Consider the following 26062-nt stretch of genomic DNA (forward strand, 5'->3'; position numbering starts at 1 on the left):
CTGCTAATGAACAAAAATGAAAACAAAACAGACCATCAAAAAATAAAAGAACTTTCTCTTGATTCCATACTACTCTCTATTTTCTCTCTTTCCTTCACTTACGAACTTGTCACAAGGAGATTGTGTAAGCAGTGTGTCTGTACCCCCTTCTTTACCCCAGCAGTGTAGGTTCTTCCTCATGTACTTTGCAGGAATATCTCCCAGTCTTTTCACCAATGGCCTCATAATTCCAAAATTCCAAACACCGTGAAGATTTATTGTTCAGGTCTTGATGGTCTTCTCTGCTACCTTTCACACTTGTTATTTCCACACATCTGAAAATTATTCATCAGTCCTGTGAGTCATCACAAATTGCTGGTCCTCCAAGTTCCACACTGTCTTCTCTTGAGATTCTTCTGGCATTATCTAGCCAGGAGGTGTTAGTTCTCTTCAGAATTCTGTCTTGGGGTCTATTTTAATTCTGCAGTCTCTCTCTAGGTGATCTGTCTTTGCTCACAAGGGAAGTAGTTATTACATACTGATGACTTACATAGTTCTGTTTTCTAAACTTCTTGCTAGCACTTCAGATTTAACATTCAAATGCCAGCTGGACATCTCTAAATACATGTTGTAGAGGTGCTTCCAAGTCAACATGACTAACCTTGATCATCCCCTGATATTTCCTGTAGGTTGTTGGCAACATCAGAATTCATCAGGTCAATCAGGTTGTAAAACAGGGATTGAGCTCTGGTTTGTCTCTCTTCCTACCCTTTCCCAACCCTCCAACTACTCATAGCTGTTAAGTAACTTAAGTCTTGTTGATTACTAAAATTCTCCTCTCAATTCCTACTAACACTGCTCTAATTTGGACAACATTATTTTTTGATAGGAGTAATGCAGCTGCCTCCTATTTGTTTCCCTGTCTAGTCTTATATCCACTCAGATACCAGAGTGAACCTTAGAGACCTAACAATAACACCACTATGCCTCATGATTTTTAATATCTCTCCATTATCAAGAATAGTATTTTTTAAAACTGCATATAGTTGCACATTAATAAGTTATAAACTTAATTTAGTGGATCACAATAAATGTTTTTAATAAAATAGAATATATTATATAGAAAATCATAGAGAGCTTTGCATTGTAAGAATGAGTATATCACTTGATTGTTTCAGAGGCATGTATGTGTACATACTGGGCAGCAATTAATATGCTCTTCTTACTCCAGAGCAGTGAAGCGTTGGTATTTCCAGTGCACAAGATAATGCATTAAGGGGGGTGGGGTGGGGAGATAAACTAGAACTTCTATTTATTTTATTTAGAAATGATAAGAAATAACTTGAGCTTGTCCTGCATTCAGTATACTTATTGGAATTGGTGCCTTCCTCAGTATTTCAAGAGTTGAACTCACATGATTCTACCAAGTTTGAGGTATTCCCAGAGAAGAATTAAGTGCTTCATAGTGAAAGGTTTGGAGATGATGTTCTAACTTCTTAAATCTCTTTTAGTTTATGGCAATTCATCTGTACCTGGTTAAGTAAATTAATGGATTATATTCTCAGTTTTAAATAAACTAACCCTTATAATGGATCTGTGGCTTAAAAAGTAGTTCTAAAGAAACCACAAAGTGAAGACCTTTCTGCAAGACAATAGATAACACTGGAGTTACCAATTCTAGTCCTGCCAGGCGCTCTTTCTTGTTCATAATACAAAGTAAAGATTATTATAATACCAATTACAATCACCTCAAATAATTGTGCCCAAAACACACTTTCCTAGGACAACAGTAAAGACGAATGGGGAGACATGATTGCACATGAAGGTCCATACTTATTACAAGCACCTGCTTCTGTATGCCTGTAAAAATCAGCTTAGTTGATAAAAAGAAAATTCTCTAGTATTTATTTTACCAAAGGTAGTAGACTGATTACTGACTTAATATGTCACCTACTTTACCACTCCTGTGTACTAAGTTGAGTTTTATTTTTTCCCAGTATCCCATCTCCATTATAACCTTTGTGTATTTTCACATTGCACTCATTCATAAGGAAAGGATCTGTTTCCTCTGTGAGTACATGCTACTTAATTAGCTTTATACTTCCCACATCCTGGACAGTTCCTGACACAGAGCTAACACATAATAAATGGTGAATCCAAGCACATGAGTATGTGTTGTGAATGTGTATATGTGTATAAATTCATGAATGTGGCTAAGTTAATGCTTTGGTTTACTATGTAATTTGAGCACAAATATTACGAATGCAAGAACTTCGCTTCATTAAAATAAAGATGATCTATTCGTATCTTTAACCTTCTTTGGGTATCATGTATTTATTCTAGAATATTCTGTGCACACAAAAATATGTAAATTACCAAAAAACTGAAAGGCTATTTACAATCTTTTATATACATAATTATATCTGAGGCTTTGCACATACTGTATTGACTGCACATTTGCTGATGTGAGAAAAAGCAAAACAAGAAACTTAGAAATTAGCTGCATATCAAATGTTTGCTTCAATCTTCGCACATTGAATAAGACATATTTTTCAAGTTGATTTTTTTTCACTGTGACTTCTGCAGGTTTAGGTACAATATCAAAATCACTCAAAACATTGGTCCACATCAATCTTCCTGGTTCCTGAGTGACTACTTCACCATATAAACTTCTGTTCACCTTGAGAAACTAGGAAAATTGCTCTATTACTAAAGATACTCAAAAATGTACATTACTTATATCAGTTATTAGAGTTTCCTGATAATATGGGTAAATAACCTGGCTATTAGGGAATAATAATATAAATATCTAATGGAGTGTGTACTCAAGAGTTACTTAGAAGAAATTGTGGTTAAAAGAGAGTTATCCTACTAAATCAAGAAGAATCTGTGATAGATCAATGCAAAGATTTTCCCTGAAGGTTAGTCAGATTCTCCTTAGACATGGTTGGTTTGTTGTGGAGGTGTGGAGGGGTTAGGGTATGAAATCTTGTTCTGTGTATGAGCATTAATTTGGGCTGACTTTCCACATCAGAGAAATCTTTTAATATTCTTTCTAAATCATTAAAAAAATAAGAACATCTAGCCAAGGGAAATAATTTTATTCCTTGGAAACTATGGTCAAAGCCCAATTGAAGTAAATAATTCCACTGGTATGGTTTTGATTTTTGTGATACTAGATGGCTGCTTTACTGTTTTGAGAAGGATTTGGCTCTCTCCTGTCCCTGTTTGTACCTACAGAGTTCCCTTTTTGCTACCTAGGAAGGGTAGAAGATGATCAGATTAAATTTCTTTTTATTCTAACCCCTTGAATATTTGGGAAACAGAGGGTATCAATTCAGCACACTACATTTAGGCAGAACATCAGTTTGGCTATTTTAACTTTATAGAATTGCTTAAATAAGGATTCACTCATATAAGTATGCACTTTATATAGATAAGCATTTCTTAAATTGGATGTTCCGTAGCATTCTCTGATTATCCCTATTATAGCACTTATTGTATTAAAACGTTTGTTTGAGTGTATTCCCCAAAAGATACACCTTGAACACTTTGAAGCCAATGAGTATGACTTGTTCACTTCTGTATCTCTGGTCCTTAATACAATGGGCATAATGTAATGCTTAATAAGTAGTGAATGTGAAGAATGCATCAGCAAATTCTTGATATGCAAACAAACCATCCCAAAACTTAATGCTTAAAGCAACAACCATTATTATTGCTAATGAATCCATTGATCATCTGATCATTTTGCTTATATGGCCAGACTAGGTTGATCTTGGTGGTGCTCACTCATAGTTCTGTGGTCAGTGGTAGTTTTGGCTATGGGCTGTGATATCTGAAATGGTCTTATTCTCATATCTGATCTTTCTCTACTAACATGGCTAGTGAGGGTGTCTACACCACATGTCTCTGTCCAGCTAACAATCTAGCCAGAGCCTGTTCACATTCTAGTAGATGGTAGGTATTCCAAGAACTTAATGAAAATTATAAGTCGCCTGGAGGCATAATAATGTTTCTGAGTCATTAATTTAGTCATAGCAAGTCACGAGACAAACTTGTTTTTAACACTGTGGGTAGAATTCCCACCCTCTTATGTTTTGATGGGAAGGGCTTCAAACTCTTGTGGTCAGTTTTGAAATTAACCATAAATGATAAAACATCCAGAATATCGCAAGATAGTAAACTGTGAAATCTGAAATCCCTTCCCTGTAGCATTAGCAACATCATTAATACAGTAGTCTCATCTTATTCACAGGAATTACGTTTCGGGACCCACAGTGGATGCCTCAAATGGCAGAAAATATTGGTTTTCTTATACATACATACCAATGATAAAGTTTAATTTAGAAATTAGGCACAGTAGGAGATTAACAATAATAACCAATAATGAAATAGAATAATTACAACAGGATACTGTAATAAAAGTTATGTTAATGTGGTCTCTCTCTCTCTCAAGATTTCTTATTGTACTATATTCACCCTTCTTGTGATGATGTAAGATGATAAAATGCCTATGTGATATGAAGTGAGGTGAATGACGTAGGCATTGCAACATAGGGGGAGCCTACTGGTGACCTTCTGACAATATTTCAGAAGGAGAATCAACTGCTTCCAGACTATGGTTGACCATGGGTAGTTGAAACTGTGGAAAAAGGAAACACAGATAATGGGGAACTACTGTATCTTCATCTTTTTTTCTGCCTGGGATTTGAGTCCCCTTCAAAAATCCACTCAAATGCTAGTTATTAGCTTTACTCCCTATAAAACACTTTTCTTTCTGTTATCCCAGTTGTACAACCTCTTAGCCTCTGTCTACCTGGGGAGGCTAGATAGAATTGAAAATCTAAGCAAAAAAATCTACCCTGCTTAGAGAAAGCTGTTTTGAGAACAACTGGAAATTTCAGCAGCCTGATGCAAGTCTGAATTTATGGCTTATTTTAGTTTTATTTTATGTCTTCATTCCACTCAGCCTTAAGAAGATGATAGTTCAGATAATAATAGCTCATTTCTGAAGTGGGTTCAACAAAAGAAAGCTTTGACCATTCTTTTAGCCTTCTTTTAGTAGTGTGACCATCATAAGCTTTTCTTTCTTTCTTTCTTTCTTTCTTTCTTTCTTTCTTTCTTTCTTTCCTTTTTTTTTTTTTTCTTTAAAAAAAAAAAAAGCTGGTGGTCTGAGCATCAGGTGTTGTAAAAACCCCTCCGGAGTTCACCAGCTGCATTACATGGAATCATTGAGTTAGATGATGTCTGTAAAGAGAGATTGGAGGTGTCATTAAAATTAACACTAAGCATTATGAGAACAGGAAATTGTAGGTAAGGTGGTTTTCAGAGTTAGTTCTGAGTAAAACTGTGGGATTGATAAAATGTCTTCTTGGCGATTCATGACTTACCTTAAATTTTGCATTCTGCTTTGTCTCGGGAGGTTGTCTATCTTTACTTAAATCTTCACTGATGATGTTTGGGTGATTTTTATAGAAAATATTCAAAGACGAAAATAGCCTCAAGATCCAGAAGAATGGATTTAAGCAAATGGCAGATGGATGAGGGTGACAACCTTCATGTCACACTGTGGAGGTCACAAACTGTTCTTAAATAATCTTGAGTACTTTCATGCATGAAGTCGTATATTCATCTAATAAACATTTATTGAGCACCTTCTATATATCAAGCACTGAGGCAATTACAGAGAAGAATGAGGTACATTCTTAACCTCAAGAATTATACTGCCTGGAAAAGAAAGCCTACAGGTAAGTTGATGATAAGCTATGAAGTGAAGATAAATATAAAGTGCTCTGAGCGTACAGGGGAAGCAACTAAGTATTATCTGGAGAGCTGGAGGTGAATTAATATGGGAGACAAAATAGAAGGTAGATCAAAAACTATGACTATTCACTATTCACAGGTAAAAGCAGAATTCAGGCAGTGTGAATAATACAAAGCATAGCACAAAAGTAGAAAGTAATTTAGTCTCTTTGAGAAATTAAAAGACAACTCAGTTTTCTAAAGCAGAAGTTATATTAAAGTGGGGAAGATCATATTTTTCTGTATAATGTTGCTGAGTCAGAATTACAAGTGTTTAAATGATTAATTCATGTACAAGCATTATCATCTAGGATATCACACACTCCACTCCTCCTGAGTCATATTTGAACTGCTCAGTCCTGTACCCTTCATGTGTATCTGGATTCTAGTACTTTTCATCTTGGATTGTATAATTTCTTAATATCTATGTTTTCCTTGACTTTAAGCTTGAAAATAAGATAGTCTCTTATCATATTTCTATCTCCTTCATCTGGAACAGTACAAAGTACTTGTATATTTGCTGAGGGCTTTTTTCTCAGCCTTTCTAAATTACCTTCATTCTTCCCAATCTTAGTCTTAAACTGCTTACCTTCTAGTAAGCCTATTTTATTGTCCCAAACTCTTAATAACCCCAACCAATAATCTTTGAAGTAGAACGAAGTATTCACTTGGGGCTACATTGGTTTCTTAGCCCCAGTGAATTCAACAAAATCTCTGAGCCTTGTAAATGTACAGAAGTGGCCATGGATCCTAACGCAATGTCATTTGTAGCAGGATTTCTCCAAATATGAAGAGCCACATAGGTGAGGATACCACGTATTTCACCCAAGTCATCTGTTTGTAAAAACATGTTTCTGTTTGACTCTTATTGTCTGAAGGTATGTGCTTTTAGTCAGCTAGATGTAGAGTTGTATACAGTCTTTGCTTCTAGCTACACAACTTATAGAGAGTTGTGAAAATCCAAGAAGCAATGGTCTCTCAGTATGTAGTAATGGCACATCAAATCTGCTAAACTGTTCAGAAAATTCAATTTAACAAAAATCCATGTGCACAGTATTTTGCTGTCCAGATTCAAAAACTTAATATCTATGGAATTACATGCAAGCTTTTGGTGAAAGGAATAGTCATAAAATAACTCATGAGAGATCTTCCCAATATCTGTTTTAAGTTAAACAATGGAATCCATAAACTTGACACAGAACAAGGCTCTATGGCTATATTGCACTATTAATGGAAGAGCCGCATGAGTGATTTAAGGCATATTTAAATGTCATGCTTCAGGCATTGTTGCCTTTTATTGACAAAAGAGATTGCATGATGGTTGTTTTTGAGAAGTTATTGCTTTCTGAGCAAGAGTACTGCACACAGAAAAAAAGTATTGGGGTTCTGAAACTGTGAAATTGCTACTGAAAATATTACCTGAGGAAAATTGATATGATCTGAGAGAGATGTTATATTGTAGGCATTCCCTCAGTCGTTCTTGCTAATTCCCTCAATCGTCCTCCTTGCTCATCTCCAGCCCTCCTTGCTTCTAGCTTTCTTTGAAGTTATTTTTATTTTCTCTTTTTTTACACTTCAGCGAATGCTCTCCCTATGTGAGAAAAACTGAGGACCAAAGTTCATAGCTGTTTACTATCTTCTTGTCTAACACATGCATGACAGAGTGTTATACTAAAAATATCTAGCAAACTGCTTGCATTTTTTTTTTTATTTTATGAGGAGAAAGGATACTATCTTGTCTATGATGTATTTTTTATAATGGAAATAGGCTGCTATTATAATTCAAAAATCATTGTTAACCCAACTTGGTGGTACTTTTCCAGTTGATTACATTATTACCAGTATCAGTTTGCTAGGTAGGATTTAACTTGGTGGCATGTAATTTGGTCCCTTGGCACTAATGCATTTCTAGGAGCACATCTGTGACTGAGTGGTTGACTTTAAAGTCACCCTCTGTCACTCCATTTTTGTCAGTGCCTCTTTATTGGAAATTTACCTAGAGAAAGTCAGAGATTGTGGCAGCTTATAGCATAATGTGAGATGCCTTCTAGGCATAAAATAAAAATACCAGAAACACAGTCAAAGAATTTTAAACTTCTATTTTGTGATTAGGTGAAAGGAATACCAGTCAAATAAACCTTATGAAGAAACGAAGGCTAAAATTTTACATTCATTAGTTTTGTGAGTGTTTCTAAATGTACGTTTCCAAAAGAGATTATTAAGTTGATCTCAATAATGGTGACAGATCATAAAATAAGTGAGTTGCTAGGGTATCAGTTATTCCAAATGCTGTAGGAATTGTTGATGTACTAAGATGTGGCAACAGTGTTAGATGTTTATTGATGTATTTATTTCTTCAAAATGTGTCAACTTATAAGAAATATATAATCTCATCATTAAAACCAAACATCAAATATCGTCTATTCATGTATCCATTTTCTTAAAAAAAAAAAAATTCAAAGAGAAGTAAGATATATCCAGGGCTTCAAAGAACCCAGGCTTTGGTAGGATGCACAAGAATACAAATAATTACATTGTAAAGTAGTATATGAAGTAAGACAATTTAGTTCATACAAAATATTCTAAAATCATAGGGAATGGAGCCACCAATACTGCCCACATTTATCAAGGAAGTTCTGACAGGTATGTTTAATCTTCAGCTGGGTTTCATAGAAGTAGTATTTTGCCCAACCTATAAGTAGTGGGAGGTATTTTTCAAAAAGTGGGAACAGAATGTAGGAATGCAGAGTCATGAAATTGTTTGACATGTGTAGGAAACTTCTACCAAGTTGGTATTGCTGGAGCAAAAGAAATATACAAAAAATTTTGTAGCAAATCCTGCTGAAGAAAAAAAAATGATCATAATTACTTTGTATGCGGTGGTGGGACTTTTTAAATTATATTCTATAGGCAATGACAAGGAGTCATTTTATGACTTTAACAGAGTAATAGAAAGTCCATAATATAAGTAATAAGTAGATTGTTCTTAATGATGAAAAGTGATAGGGATAGGAATAGGAAGAACTGAGCACAGGAGCAGACATTAATAAAAGAAAATACTGCTTTAATAGTACATAAAAGAGACTATGGCTTAAATAAAAGCAGAATTTGGGTTATAAAAATTAAAGGAGTAACAGACCTTGTAAGTTGCATGGCATACACTCTAGACAGATTTGAATTATGAAGAAATGTCTCAGTGTAGGCTTGCTAAAAGTTTCCTTTTAAACTATTCTTTTTTTTAAAGTATTTATTTAAATGAGAAACTAACACATTCTTAAAGTCTATATTTTTGCCTCTAACCACATGAGAATATATTTTAAAATATTTTTTATAAAATAAGTTACTTTATTTTTTAAATTTTATTTGAAAAACCAAACTGATTTTTTTAAAAGATTTACTTATTTGAGAAAGAGAGAGTGTGTGCGCGTGGGTTGGGGAGGGACAGAGGGAGAGGGACAGAGAGAATATCAAGCATGGAGATGGAGCGCAGAACTAGACGCAGGGATCGGGGCTTGATCTCAAGATCCTGAGGTCATGACCTGAGCTGCAATCAGGAGTCTGACATTTAACTGACTGGGCCACCCAGGTGCCACAAAATAAAAATGATTTTTAAATTCATTCTAAATATCCTTATGTCCACTCCTGTTTCTTTATTGAAGAGTTATTGGGATATTCATATAACACCTCTAACACTTTCACCAAAATGATATGTTGAAATTTAAGTTAAATTGGCCAGTTTGCAAAAACATCTCACTAAAACAATATTTAAGAGGAAAATCATAATTCTGACAACTTGAAAATTCTGTACTCTTATTTCAACATCAAATTTGAAAAACAAATAATTATGTGAAAGTAATTTGTTCTGAATGTAAACTTTATGACAACTTTTTAAATGCTTATAAATTCTTTGATAGAGGCTATTTTTTCATTGTTTTTCATTACATACGAATTATCAACAATATGAAGTAAGGTTTCTAGTGACCCAGATTAATAGACTTTGAAAACATTAGTAACATTTCAGCTGTGATTTGAGCTAATACTTGAAAGTTTATGTAGATGAATCTTACTTCTGATGTGTGTTCTTCATTTAACTTCTTATATTGAAGCTTCAATTTCTTTTCTATTCAACAGTTAATTTTCGTTTTTATTCATTTTTTTTTAAAGATTTTATTTATTTATTTTGAGAGAGAGAGCACAGGGGGAGAGGCAGAGGGGGAGGGAGAGGGACAAGCCGACTCTGCGCTGAGCGCGGAGCCCTACACGGGCAGGACCCCAGATCATGACCTGAGCCAAAACCAAGAATCTGATGCTAAACTGACTGAGCCACCCAGGCACCCTTCTTCATTTATTAAAACTAAAGAAATACCTTCAGTTATTTGATTGGCATTTCTATGTTATTATTATTCTTGGTTTAAAAACAACTATTGCTATTAGCTTTTGTCTCATGTGTTTATTCTGTTTTGCTTGTTATTTTGTTGTTCATTTATGTGTCATTCTTGATTCTTATTTCTGTGTCATGTAGGTATTTTTACCATGTTTCTTATATTGTTATTGATGCCACTAGAAAAAAATACTTGGTAGATTTAATGCATAACCTGTGCCTTGATAGCTAATACATTTTTGGTGGAATTTATTGAATACAGTTGTTTATTTCATGTCTAATAGCCTAGTGCTTTGAGGTCTAATTCTGAGAAGATATTTATATGAAACTCCAGAGCTCTAATGTCCTTTAAAACCAATTAGATATTCACTCAGCTGCAGAGAGAGATTTGGCATGCATTTACTCATTCATCTAATCTACAAATATTTATTGGTCACCTATTTTGTGAAAAAGTACTTGCAAAGTGTTAAAAAGATATATCGAGATGAACAATCCTTGGTTCCTAATTTTAAGGAATTTAAGAAAGAGTCTAATGAGGAAAGTAAGACATATTCTCCAAATACCTCAGTATAAGTTAGAAAGTAAAAAATATGAAGAAAATTATACAGATGAAGTATCATGGCTGTTTGGAATAAGGAAAATTATTTCTATCAGGAAAGCATAAAATGATTTATTTATATATCCAGGTAATGTTTTTTTTTTTATCTTTTATTATATGCCAGGCAGCATTCTAAGTATGATAAACCACCATGATGAAAAAGTAGAGTCCCAGCTCTCAAGGAATTCAGAGTCTATATGGGAGGACTAAAGATAAATAAGCAAATAAATAGTGTAATTTTGGAATGCCTAAGGGGTATGAAGAAAAGTGCACATTAGTAGGTAGTGACTGGGTGAATGTTAGAGGGAGTTGCACTTATTTGGATGGACAACGCAGGATTCTTAAAGGAGATGCCGTTTGAGTTAAGAAGTGGGACTTAAAGAGGAGGCATTCATTTGGATCTGAGCTAAATGTACTCTCTACACAGGTCATCTAGTGAGAATGAGCTCCGCCAGTTTCATTGCCTAACAAATGGTCACTGAGCACAGAGGATAGTGATAGAAGGGAGTTTAGAATGGAGGTAGGAGCCAAAATTTAGATGAGGGGTAGGTGTTGGATTTACTTCTAGTTGAAACAAGCGCTCATTGGAAATTTTCAAGGAAAAGAGTTCATAAAAAAAGTTGACTACTGAGCTGAGCCTGTAGAAGGAGAACTAAATAGGGCAGGGAAATCCAGAGTTAGGGGAGAGACCAACTTTGGATAGAAGGACCTATATAGCATGGATGTAGACTATTTATTAAAGGTGTGTGATGTTCTTAGTACTTGGGTAGCCATTTTGTCTGTACTTACTTTGTTCTCTCAACAATAGTGTAGGTACTATTATTATTTTGCAGTTCAGAAAACCGAGACCTAGAGAAGTATTTTGCCCTGTGTCTCACTGCTAGCAAGGAGCAAAGCTGGAATTTAAACCTAAGTTTAAAATCATGCTGGAGAGCCTAGCTTCAAGCACAATGCTCTATTATGGTACTAAGTCCATGCATATCTAGAGCTTTTATCAACTTAAAGATCTTCTGAGATTGTTGAACATATTAAAGAAAAGTCAATGAGGAGAATACTAATGGATGAAGACTACTATGAATGAGAAGTATTACAAAGAATGAAGAACACTGATGAATGAGGAGCATACTGATGTAATGGGAATATCTACATTGGGTAGAAGAGGAAGGAAAGCCGGGGAAGAGGCAGAGAGGTAGGAAGAGAACAAAGAGAGAAGGGATTTCTCAGAAGGCAGTGCTATTGACACATGTTACATGACTGAAAATGTGAATGGATCTAATATGTTGCTTTCTTGTGGCCATCAAGGGGGATTCTAGCTTGTCTTTGGGGTTTAGAGCTTTATAAGTTTCAGGCAAAGGGAAAGGAGAGAGAAAAGATGTTATGAGAGAATGTAGGGCATTTTGTTTTCAGATTAGGCAAACTTTAGCTTCATTTCAAAACCAGAATCAAATAAAGAAGAGCTCAAATTTATAAGCAAATGAAGAAAGATGTGAAAATTGGTGAGATGGAGCTAGAAACAGGTGAATTTTGGAAAGAATGCAAAGTTTCTCTTCTGACAGTTAAAAAAAGAAGAGAAATTGTTCAAGTAGTTTTAAGTCTCAGTTAGCATGCATTGTCCTTATTCCTCCTAGGTATTAAGTGTTCTGTCATGGAAGTAGAACACAGCTTTGCCTATTGAGCTCTGTTCCTCTTTATACAACTATGTAGTGACTAAGTAGAGATTACATTCAACAGTGACTATTTAGCAAACATATCCAACCTCCAAACGCTGCACATGAATCAAAACAGCTAAAGTTTCACTTTGATGGATATATTACTGCTTTTGACACTGGTTAGAGGCTTGAGTTTACGGTTATGTTATTTTCACTTTTAGCAATTTAATTTGAAACTGAAAAATTATTCATATGTTTTCCCTAGTGAATGGTACTTAAATTACTTGTCAATAATCTATTTCAAAGAATGTACGAAAATTGAATTTTTGTTCTTTTAATGTGCGATGAGAGAGGAAAAGACACAAATTATCTGGCATATCTGATGTGCAGCAACTGTCAACAGTTCAAATGGCTTCATGGTGGTCATAGGTCATTCATAAAAAAACAAAACAAAACAAAACAAAAAAACCCCTCTGCTTCTGTTAGAATAAACTTAATAAATCTGACAATATGCAGTAAACAAGAATAAGTGACCTGAAGAGCAGGCTAGTTTATTCCATGAACTCTCTGTAAGGTTTCACTAGAGACTCTGAATTTTCCGAGTGTCAGAGAAATTTCTGTTCAGGCTATTCCCAAAGGATGGAGTGGTTTAGACTAAGACTTCACAATGGTGGCGTCTGCCTCAGAGCTAGCAGATGTCAGAACATGTGACAAGACGAGCCAGCCGGGCCACGGTGCAGAAGAGCCTCCCTGATCAAGCTCAGGGAGAGAAGAGATGATGTGTTTACAGTGCACAGATTAGAAATAAATCTGCCATGTTAATCAAGGGCACGGAAATGCCTTCTCGGCCAACTGCATAGTCATTTCAATGGAGGTGAATGAATCACTCTGGGAAAAAAAAAAAAAAAAGAAGACACCTGGTGCAAGTAATTTTCTTGTAATTGTTCCCGAACCTGCCCCTGGGCACACGTTATACATAGGGATGTGTTCATATACTTGTTGATTTGCCTCTGTTGTATGCAGTTGATTCTCAACAAGTACTTTAGTCCATGCTCTAGAGACAAGAACAAAATAATTGGCTGCCTGGGTATGTGCTCATATTCAGCCTTCTAGACCATCTGAGTCGACTCTTTGGGGCTCTGCCATTGTCCAGAGGAACTTTTAGAGGAGAAAAGTAAAGAAATAAATAAGTTTAAGCTGTAAGACCTATACTTGAAATCAGGGGAGCTGTTAAGCCTTAAAAATTGAAACCCACAACTNGGCATTCATGTATGTGTGCACATCCAGTCCCCTTAGATAGTACAGGCCTGAGGCCATACTTCAGGTCTCTATTATTCTGTCTGCAGAGTCTCTCTCTCTCTCTTTCTTTTTGAATCCAGTTGTTTCAAATATTTAAAAATAGAAGATTTCATAACAAAAACAAAGTTTCCTCAATTCTTTCAGAAAGTCCGCATGATTGGCAAAATGCACCCGTGTTTGGGATGGTGACAATTGCCTGAAGCTGTCTCGCCTCATACAGGCAAACTGAATAGTTACTGAATAGTAAATGACTTTACTTACTTGACCCCTATAAATGTTTGAGGCAGAGAGCCCTGGCTCAGCTGTTTGACATTCAAGAATTGTCTGACTGCTGTGGAAAGCCCACAAGTGAAATATTTGGTTATACACGAAAGTAGAATTTGGATAAATAGATAATCATTAAAGTCGGGTACTCTTCCAAGGCTGCTAGAAACAGTCACAGTCCACTCAGTACAATATTTTACTCCGCCCCTCCAAAATGTCGTCATTCAGTTTATTCTCTCTTATACAGATTTTGATCCAAGTATTCGGGTCAATTTCTCTGAGCAGAAAGAGTACCAAAGGAAGATGAGTTTAAGTGAAGAGATTTAGCTTATGAACAGAAACTAATCAGCATATCCCTCTGCAATGTGACTCATTTTCTTGTCTGTAGGTTTGTATCTCTTCAACAAAAAGATATGTCAATTTTCACAGCCAACAGAACACAAGCTACTATCAGCTAAATATGTGGAAGGTTGACTAGAGACTGAACAATCTGAATCTGACTACTCTGATAATTTAATGATTTTCAATCCTGAATGAGTACATCTTTAAATTTAAGATAAAATACTAATATTTTTTTTCTAAATAAAAGCCATCACAAGCCAAGCCATATATTTAAATATAAAGGACATGTATATACAAAGTATACTACATGCTATGTTTGTTTTAACATGTATTTTAAGTATATATTCATATATATTTGTTAAACACACATATTTCTTTATAGAAGTTGTTTTACCTATCCTTAGAACATAGGTTATCTTAATAAAGCAAACCAGACCTTCCACAAATACTTATTGAATACCTATTATCTGTGAAGTATTGTTTTGAAAATACAGCAGTGACTAAAACAAGCAAAGATTCTGCTCTCTTGGAAATTGCATTCCTTATTCAGATAGTGTGTATGTGTGCATGTACCTAGGTATTTAAAACTGATATACATAATTTAGGGTTCTTTCTTCTACATGCATCGGATTTCCTCCATGTTGATTGTATTGTGGTGGATGTTAAGGTAATTTCTCAAGTGTAATTGAGTCTAAAGAATCATTTAGGACAAAAGGCTGGACTGCAGTATCAAACAGGGAGTTTAAAGTACAGGTTTGAAATAGGTTTGTGTTGATTCTATTAATCCAGTATTGAAATGGCACACCCCATTGTTCTCTAAATGCTTTTTGAGCTCCAACTGTGGGCCACGCACCCTGCTAGGAGCTGGCAAGAAGAAGGTGAATAAACAATGGTTCTTGCCCTCAAGGATTAGAGGACAGTTGTAGGAGATTATAGTCATTTACAGTAAATGGCATAGGTTTTATTTTATTTTATTTTTTTAAGATTTTTTTATTTATTTGTTTGACAGAGATAGAGACAGCTAGCGAGAGAGGGAACACAGGCAGGGGGAGTGGGAGAGGAAGAAGCAGGCTCATAGCGGAGGAGCCTGATGTGGGGCTCGATCCCATAACGCTGGGATCATGCCCTGAGCCGAAGGCAGACGCTTAACTGCTGTGCCACCCAGGCACCCCGGCATTAGGTTTTAAATCAGGGAGTCAAGAGAAAAGGTGGAATGGTCATCTTAGTGGGCCAGTAAGGAGTGAGGGCAGGTTGACTGGACGGGGGGACATTTCAGCTGTCTTGAAGAATTATTACTAATAATAGCAACTTTTACTTGTTTAACAGTTATATTTACTAGAATTCATGAAAGCAGGGATTTTTTTCCCCGTTTTATTTGCTTTTTTATCTCTAACATCTAAAATTGTGTGTAGCACATAATAGGCAATCAATAAATATTTGTTGAATGAATGTGCTAGATACCCTACTAATGAATTGTCATGAATTTTTAAAGCCCCTAAAACAACCCTATAAGAAAGTTATCATAATCGTTACTCTTATTTCACAGATGAAAAAAATTGGGGATTTAAAAAAACATTTTAAATGAAGCAACTTATTAAAATCATGAAAGTTTTAGTTGATAAAAGCAGGATACTGTGTAAATAGGGTAGTTCTAGAGTCTTGCTGTAGACCAGTGAAGGTTTGTGAGATGATCAATAAGTACCATGTCCAATGTGTGCAGAAGGACAAAGCCTTAAAAATCAGACCATATTTTGAAGGTTCTTGCATTGTTTCAAAAAGTTTATGTTTTATCATAAAGGCAATGGGAAGTCATTTAACATATTAGAAGCAAGAGGATGATCTGATGAGATCTTAGCCTTAGAAAGTTCAATCTAAAATCATTACCAACATTCACTGGAGTTAGGGAAAAATTCTGGCAACAAAACCAGTTCAGGGTGTCTTATAGTAAATATACTGAGGATCATGAAAAATGTTTTCTGCTCCATGTTTCTTTTTTGTAATTGCTGGGTCATCAATGTGTGACTTGTCCCTTTGTGTCTCACTCTTGCATTGTACTTATAGCTTTTAGAAATGGAATTAAAACGTGAAAGAGAAAATACATGTTAAAAAAGATGATTGTGGGGCGCCTGGGTGTCTCAGTCAGTTAAGCGTCCGCCTTTCGCTCAGGTCATGATCCCGGGGTCCTCAGATTGAGCCCTGCATCAGGCTCTCTATTTGGTGAGGAGCCTGCTTCTTCCTCTGCCCCTCTCTCTGTCTCTCATCAATAAATAAATAAAATCTTTAAATAAATCAAAGATCATTGCCATATAAACTTGTATAAACTCAGTGACAGTGCTAATTTTCCCAAATCTTGAGGTTTTTTTCCTGCCTTTCCTCCAAACTTCCTTCTTTGCCCCTTATTTTCTAGGTAAATGAAACTACTTGGAATTATCAGATTGTGCCCTGTTTTTTTGTGTGTGTTTTCACCTCCAGATCTTTTTCTTTTCCGAGAAAATTAATGTTTATTGATAACCCTATTTTTGTTAGTTTTCCCCATTGATTTTATGCATCCTTCCATCCATCCGTTCCATAAATGCTTTGTTATTTTATGTCCATAGATATAATAAGCAATAAATAATATATATTACTCAACACATTTTTTCTTAAATAGTACATTTACTTTCATGGACTTTTAAAATCTAAAACTATGACTAGTGTGGGGATATTTTAATTTTTGGATAACAGCACAATTTAAGAAAGCGGACAAATTAGTCTATGTAAAAATGTTTTCAGGAACTTACATAAAATTTGTATTGCTCTGGAATTAGAAAACACATTTTTTTAAATGAAAGGACTTTACATTCTACTCAAATTTTATTCAGGGTTTGTATCTTATAAATTGATTTGGGGTATGCAGGTCAGTATGTGATATGCACAGTAAACAGGGATTGAAATATTAGCAATAAAAACTTATTGACTGTGGTATTAGCTGACATTTCAAATCAAGAATCTTCACAAGTAATGCCTTTAGGAGCTCTTTAGAAATTGAGCAGAGAAATTATCTACCAGCATGTAATAACATGTTTTGAAGAAAAAAATCTACATAATAGAAAAAATACCGAGTATTACAAGAAAATGACTGAACCCTTGGTTAGTGTCAAGATGGAACTCTGAATTAGATTCACCACTACAAGTTTCAAATGGAAATAATTTGTTGACTATGAATAGGATATTTGAAAACAATAGAAAGATATCATCTTGGACTATGATTTCTTGTTGAGATTAATTTTTTCCAAATATATTACTGCATGTGCACTGTTCAACCTATATGCTCTATACTTATAAATCTTAAGCTCACTGTTACAGATAAACAGGAATCCATAAAATTCTTTGCCTCCGTATCTTTTTAATAAAAGGCATACATTATCCCTGTAAGACAAGGCTGTTTCCAATTTGGCAGTTTGTATGACATACACATACAAGCAATGATAGAGCTTCTTGTGAAGTAACGCATCTTTCCACTTCCCTTTGTTATGTGCATCTATATTAAAATTAAATTTCATCAGTTACGTCTAGGCAATGCGTTTTAGCCTCTCAATTTATTTCACAGAACATAAGATTCTAGAGTTAAGGAAAGTATTTCTATGTTTCAGTTTGCATCTACCTTTGGAAATGATTGTTACATTTGTTTGTAACTTAAGGTTTTCAGTCTTCTATTTTCAAAGCAAATCGCAGTCATTCTTCACTTAGGTTCACACATCCCTTGTACTATTAACAAAGTTCTACCAAATTTCCACAAATTTGGGGCTTAAAATAATAATTCTCTTGAAATAAGAACTATTTCATTAAAAAAATGATACTCATTATATTTAGTTCATACCCTAATAACTTTATAACTGTCCATTTCTTTTTTTTTTTAAGATTTTATTTATTTATTTGAGAAAGGGAGAGAAAGCATGAGTGGGGTGGGAGAAAGGTAGGGGCAGAAGGAGAAGCAGCTCCCCACTGAGCAAGGAGTCCCACAGAGGCTTGATCTCAGGACCCTGGGTTCATGACCTGAGCCAAAGGCAGAAGCTTAATTGACTGAGCCACCCAGGGTTCCCTATAATTGTCCATTTCTATTGAAAATGTTCAAATGTGACCCCCCTCTAGCCCCCCAAAAATGTTGATATATGAATATTTCATTCAAATCCAGGAAAACTATTGTCATAATATGTCATATTGTTTTTTCATAATTTTAAGGGCTTTTGATGCTTTAACCATTGAAAATATGGAGATTATAGTAAAATTTTAGTTAATATTATGTAAGCTATTCTGCATATATTTGTATATATATTTTGAAACTGATTTATCAAAAGTTTTATATTTTATAATTTTAACTTAAAAGAATAAGGTATACATTAGAGTGATAATTTTCATTTCTTAATACAAGGTTAGTATAGCTATAATTTTTACTATGCCAGATAGTGCATTGAAGATGAAACTCATTAAAATTCCATTAATGCACTCTTGGCTGTGTTAGCCCATGTAAGTTAAGTAATTCAGCCTGTAAACTTAAAGTGATAGCCCTATCCTATACTTGTTCCTTTTTCCTTGTATTTTCTCTCCTTGGCTTTCTATTCCTCTATAAGTCTATCACTGAAGTATGGACCCAGGTCTGTCTTTCCTCCTCTGTAAATGATCTTTTAACGGAATTCTCTTGTTGGACTCTTTCTTTCAACCTCTTCCACATGCAGCTGCTATATTAATAGACTGATATTACATCGGAATTAAAGCTTCTGAGAACAGTATATGTTCTATATGACATTTAATACCTATAAAGTCAGACAAATCACACAGGCAGTGAAGTCTATCTAGTAAGTAAAGCAGAGTAATTTCAGTTGCTTTCCTGTTAATGTGGACCATATAGAAAAAAATATAGGAACAATAGAATATATTATTTAAATTCAGTTAAATAATCCATGTAGAATCTTTGGCATCGTGCCTAGTAAATAGGGAACAATCAGATAATATTGGTTATAATAAATATTATAAATATTAAATGCTATTATTATTAATTTATGTGCATGTTAACCCAGTTGTAGATTCTCATTGTTATTGATGGAGCAACTGGTTTTCAATGATAAAATAGGATGCATATATCTAGCCATAGATTTTAACGCACAGCAGTTGCAAACCCCAGTTGATAAAGAATGACTGCCTACTCTATTTTGTTGAAAACGACTTTGAGATTAAATCTGGATATAAGTGTGTTTTGCAGCAGTTTTTTTTTTAATATGTGCAACATGCAAAGCCACTATGCATTTCGCATATATGATATACATGCAGAAAAGATAATTATTTAAAATGGGGGAAAAACATAAGCTTATACAGTGCTTCTCTGGTCAGAAACAAAATTTTGATATATCCTTTCCAATTGGAAATTTTATAACATTTTTTCATATTTTTTATTATTTTATTAGATAAAACCATTTGTTGTAAGAAGGATAATAATAAAAATAGTGAAGATAAATGCTTCCTGGAAAACAGTAATAAAAATTGTGAGGCTACAAGTGTATGATTGAAAATAGACCTATTAGGAAGACAATAGACTCCAAGTTTCTTTAGGCAATGTAAAGAGATAAGTAAAAATATATCTGAAGACTCTTGTTCAGAACTAATTTCATTAGATGTTTTCTTCTCAACATTATTATTATTTTTTCTAGATGGCAATGGACATTAATAAGATTTTTCTTATATATATATTTATTTATGCCTAATTATTAAAAATACTATTGGCTTAATAATGCAAATCTTAATTACAAGTTAGAAAATTGATGTATCCTTTTGGTTACATTATTGCAATGGCTTTCCATGAAACAAGATTGTTTGGATAATGGTGTATCAGTTAACGTGAGTTTTGCTTTAATTATTTTCAGTCATTTCTACAGCTCTGCCTTGTGGCTTAGAACTTACAGCTTGTTCATGAACAGTGAACTTGAAAAACTCCTAAGATATGCACAGTACAGTTACTCATATGTATTATTTTGTTTCAGAAGAAATAGAATAGATATTAATAACTCCATAAATAAGTGCTTGTTAAGTTGTTGTGCAACTTCTTCTTTATTTTAAAAAACAAGAACCACGACAGTATATATTGGACTGATCATAAGACATCTGATAACTGTTAGCTTTCTTTGTACATTTTACATGTACAATATGTTTGATAAAGAATGAAACAAACAGTTATGTTTTATAGAAGATAGGTACACTTGAAGTACTGAACTTTGGATTAAAATTTATAACCAGTCACAAATTCAATCTAAGAAGTTCTGTTTTGATATAATTGGGGATAAAAAAATCACCTCAAATGAACTGAATTTTGATGCCCTTCACAGGAATTTGTACGGTTTGAAGAAATGAGTAACTTAGTGTAATCACAGCACTCCTAGCCAACTCTTGCTAAATTATCAAGAAGAATTATGCTTTTTGGCTGAATTCATTTTGGTATAGAAAAAGGGATTGGCTTAAATGCACATTTTTAGGTACATAAATTTAAACATGCAGATGCAGGTGCTATTAGGAAGCTCCCCTGAGCTGACAACTTAAATGGGGGCCTGTCAAGTGTCAAACAGGTGACAGCTAGTGTCCTACACTAATGGTAAAATGCCATGTTTCCCAGATATCATATCTTTCTGTGTATCCAAATCACCAGGGGAGCTTGTTAAAAATACAGGTGTCCAGGTTTCACTGCAGACCTATTGAATAAGAATCTCTAGGTACAAAACCCAAAGACCTTTACTGTTTTAAGTAGCCCAAGTGGTTTTGAAGTTGTTTCAGAACAATTGAAGCTATAAGTTCCTCACTGAAGTAGAAAAGTATCTCCATATTAGAAATAGAGTCATACTTAGGAAAAATTTGGAAAATGTTTTATTTATATTTTTATAAATGAAGTTCTAGTACAGGAAATTTGGAAATTATGGAGTGTACGATACCAAATTAATAGCAAGGGCAGATTTGGGGGGAATTAAATAATCATTGTGAAGAACTTTATCAAATTTTTAAAACGTTTACAGCATCTGTTATTAGGAGCTTTGATGTACTCCTATTTGATTTCCTATGTTTATTAAAAATAAACATTGCTAAAGTAAAAGGTATATATCCTACAGAAGATTGGGGAGGGAAGGGTAGTGTAATTGGCTTAGTAAGAAAGTGACATGGGGGAGAAATTATCCTGAAATCATATAGGCAGGAGGAAGAAATGGAATGAGGCTTAGAATGAAGTTTAGGATGGAGTCTTTAAAACTCATGTCATTTCCTCACCATCAACCTTATTTTGTGGTGGTTGTTTTTGTTTTCACCTAGTGACAAGGTATTAGGTTTTACTTGTATCTTTTATCATGCAACAGGCAGGTGTGAAATTGTGGGAATATGGTTGGATTTGCTAACAGGGATACAGGTAGATAAGGGATTTATAGGAGAAGAAAAATAGAAAATTAAAACTATTTTCATTTAGACATTTCACCTAAATTAGTAATCTTCATAATGAGCACTGGGTGATGTATAGAAGTATTGAATCACTATATTGTATTGTATTGAATCACTATATATTGTACACCTGAAACTAATATAACACTATATGTTAACTATACTGGAATTAAAGTTAAAAACTAAATAAAAATAAGATAAATGAATAATCTACCCAATTAATCAATTATTAGGTAGTGTAACAAGAGAATTTGAAGATATGTCTCTAATGTCTGGAAGTATATCATCTAATTAGACAAAACAAAACATATTAAACAATAGTATGTTATACAAAGCCATATGTAATTACATGGTTATATTTGCAGTGGAAATGAAAAGGAAAGAATTCAGAGGTGAGATAAATAATTGAAGATGGGAGTAATTGCCAAGAGTCTCATTGTGTTTAAGTAAGATGTGAATAGCAGACAGAAGGAGAGAAGGTAGTTAGATAAGAAAGAACCATGTACACAAAGTGACGGAAGTGAGAGTAGTCCAAGTATCATGTGAACTGACTGGAGGAGAGACTGTGCGTGTAAGTGTAAGCGGGAGTATTTTGGATGGTAAAAATCAAGTCACACAAGATTAGGTGCTAAAGTTGTCATTTAAGACAAAAATCTCTTATAATCAAAATTGGCTTTAAAATAAATGACCCACTAGGAACACCTTACATGGTTTTTACCATACAACTGTTTACAGTATTTTATGTGTATATATACACATAAATATATATATATAACATATATATGTATATTTAGTATATACAGTAACATTCAGTCTATATTAGACACAGGCAAAATATAATTTTGTAACATTTATATCATATCACAGATGAAAGAGAAATGCAAAAAAAAAATAGAGTCAGAAGTTCTTAAAATAATTTTGTATTTATTAAAGATACAATGCTGCAAGCAGTCTTGAATAGCAAATAAAATGATAGAGAAAGAAAAGGAATTAACACAAGGGTCTATTTTGTGCCAGATGCTTAGTTGGCTTCTCTGTAAAACATCTATTCTTCATGATAGCACCTTGAGAGAGGAACCCTAGGAGGGAAAAATCATTATCACTATTTTACATAAGACTACAAAGATTAAGTGGTTCACCTAATTGTTGAATCTAGGATTAAAACTAATGTCTGTAGGAATCCGAAAGCCTTGCTGTGGTGTGACACCACATTCCTTTCCTACTACCAAGAATGGCTTTCAACATATTATTAACTGAGAGATCCTGGAGATTTCTTAACAAATTAATGACATAGTGACAACAACTTTTAAAATGTGATAAGTAAGATAGGTCAAAGTGGAAACGAGATGCAAAAAGTCATGCATAAAGTGATAAATTCCCATTTTATGGTAATAACACTAAGTATTGGGAAGTATGTACCTTTTCCAAGGAATAACTGATGGAAAGACTATCAAGTGAATTAGCTCATAACTTCTAATTAAATCTCTCCACTCAAAGAAGTTTTATGTGCCAAAGAGTACACTTGTTAAAATAACATAAACATTTTAGAAAAATCAGGTTCATGCTACCATAATAATGAATAGTAAACATGGTTTGATTTTGATGAACAAAAGAATCCAACTTTCTTACCTTGTTTTATTTGTCTACCGGCAAATTTATTTCAGTATTTTTATTTTCTCTTAATTAAGAGTAGAAAATACTCAAGTTGAGTCTATTGATAATAAAATTTTAGGTGATTATTGTGGAGAGGTCAGTGCACAGAGCATCAAGAAATAATTAATCCATTTTAAATTGGTGTTATTCCATAACTTCAGGGTATGGGAAATGGATGAATGGATGTTAGGTCTAGTGTAACCACTTTTTCTATATAAAGAATATGCTTAATTTCTGAAGCATTATACTAATTATAGAAGCCCAAGAATTTGAAAACAAACTTTCATTACCATGCTGCTGCCTAGCCAGTACTCATGGTACCTTAATAGTTAACAAGAAGTTTATACTTGAAAGACACAGTGGAATATTTAAAATTGAATATAAAATTGCATTGAAGCACTATCCCTAGATCTCAAGACACTTATTGAACTGGAGAAATCAGGCTCAGTCTCAATAACTCTTCTCATTTCTGCCACTGAGATAGTGAAATTAATATTTATAGATTCTCTCTTTCCTCAGCAGTGAGACATATGAAAGTGCCCCATCCAAAATGAGGAAACCATCTAGATGGCAAAATGATCTTTGAGTGGGAAAGAAAAGACAATTTCTAAGTACAGTTATCACCTTAGCTAATTGCAAAACATTAACATTTATAATTTTGGCAAAAATTCTATAAATGGTATGGATACTGAAATATAATTACTTCAAAAAAAGATGCAATATAGAGAAATTTCTTTAAAACAGATTTTTTTGGCTTTAAAAACTATGTGATTCTTTTTGAGACTTTGAGAAAATAAACTATATTATAGCAAGATACTGAAGGTGTACTCCATTAGAGATTTGATGTAACTTTTTAAAAACAATGTAAATCTTGGGGTGCCTGGGTGGCTCCGTCAGTTAAGCGTCTGACTCTTGATTTTGGCTCAGGTCATGATCATAGGGTCGCGAGATCGGATCCCATGTCAGACTGTGTGCTCAGTGCAGAGTCTGCTTATCCCTCTTCCTCTGCTCCCCCCCCCCGTTGCACTCTCTCTCTCTCAAATAAATAAATAAATAAATAATAAAATATTTAAAAAATAAAAACAATGGTGTGTAGTAAACATGTAATTTATAAAACATATCTTGGTGTGTAGTAAACATGTAATTTATAAAACATATCCATTACGTATTTGCTATTTGTGAAATCAAGTTTATTAGACTTATTTGTATTTACTATCATTGGAACTGAAGTCCTGTCAGTTTCTAAAATAATTTAAACAATTTAGTGTTTGCCCTATGATCCCCAAATAGGAATCATACAAAACAGATCTACCAGAAGTTTCCACTCCTTGCCTGCCAGTTTGCTACCTCTGTTCAAGAGTTTATGCATTATGAAGATAGAAGTACAAAGGCGAGACTGATAAAAACTAGTATCTCCGGTTCTCCTGTTGGGCACATGATAGATTTTACTTCCTCACCTTCCTGAGTTTTGATATGACCATGAGATTTGCATTGGTGAATAAAATATAAGCATATATATTCATATGCCTGTTCTCCCCCATTTCTACAGGGGTTCTGGGGCACATGTTTCTATAAGGAGCAAAGCAAGAGCTATCACCCGCAATTTGTGTGGTCTCTAGTATCCATAGCCAACTTTGTAGGCACCAGAAATAAACCTTTACATTTTAAATAAACCTTTCCACTGAGTTTGGCGAATATTGGTTATTGTAGTTAACCTACATTAGTCTGAATGGTATGCTCTGTGCCCTGTACTGACCATTCTAATTTAAAGATGCCAAACCCTGAGCACTTTGAAAGTGAGAAAAGTCATCTTTCTAACCTCAGTACATAGTGTATTCCTGCAATGTAGAAGGTTATTGGATAATGGAAAAAAAAAAAGGATAAATGATCAATGTAAAATGTAATATAGACAGCCTCTTGAAAGGGGCTTTTTAAAAGGACAAAGTGACAAAAGATTAAGTAAGACTAAGCAGTTAACAATAACAATAAGAGTTGAAAATTATGGCAATCTTACAAGTATCAGGTGATATTCTACATGCCTCCCATACATTACCATATTTAACCCTCACAATAAATATATGATATGAATATTAATATCCATACTTTACAGATGAGGAAATAAAATCAAATCTTTATTCTAGAAATATAAGAACAAAAAATATTATAAAAATGCTCAAAATCATTAAGAAATCTGAAGAGAATGAAATTTGCCAGATTTTAGAGCAAATATAGTAGAACAAGCTAGTAGAATCTTTTAAATGTACTAGTTCATACAACTGTAATTTTAAAAAGTAAAATCATTATACCCTAGAATACAAGGAAAATTTTTCAGAAGTATTCATATGAATTTCTGGAAGGCAGTCCCTTAATTTGATGACTATGTGGAGGGGACTTTTCTGATTTTTTGAAGTTAACAATGACGACATATCCGTGCTTGAACAACAACAAAAAACTTGGTTTCCCTGAAAGAGAATACTGAGCTAAATGGACCTAGCCTCTGACTTAGAACAATTTTCTTAAAGTGCTACGAACAATTTTATTTAATTTTAATTGTGATTTTTCTTACTAATCTGCGTCTGCCTAGAATCGTCAAGTGCATATTTATTTAAAGCCTCACTTGGTCTGGAATTGAATTACTTTTTCAGT

Source organism: Ursus maritimus, unplaced genomic scaffold (genome assembly GCF_017311325.1).
Source record: "Ursus maritimus isolate PB19 unplaced genomic scaffold, ASM1731132v1 scaffold_4, whole genome shotgun sequence".
Taxonomy (NCBI): domain Eukaryota; kingdom Metazoa; phylum Chordata; class Mammalia; order Carnivora; family Ursidae; genus Ursus; species Ursus maritimus.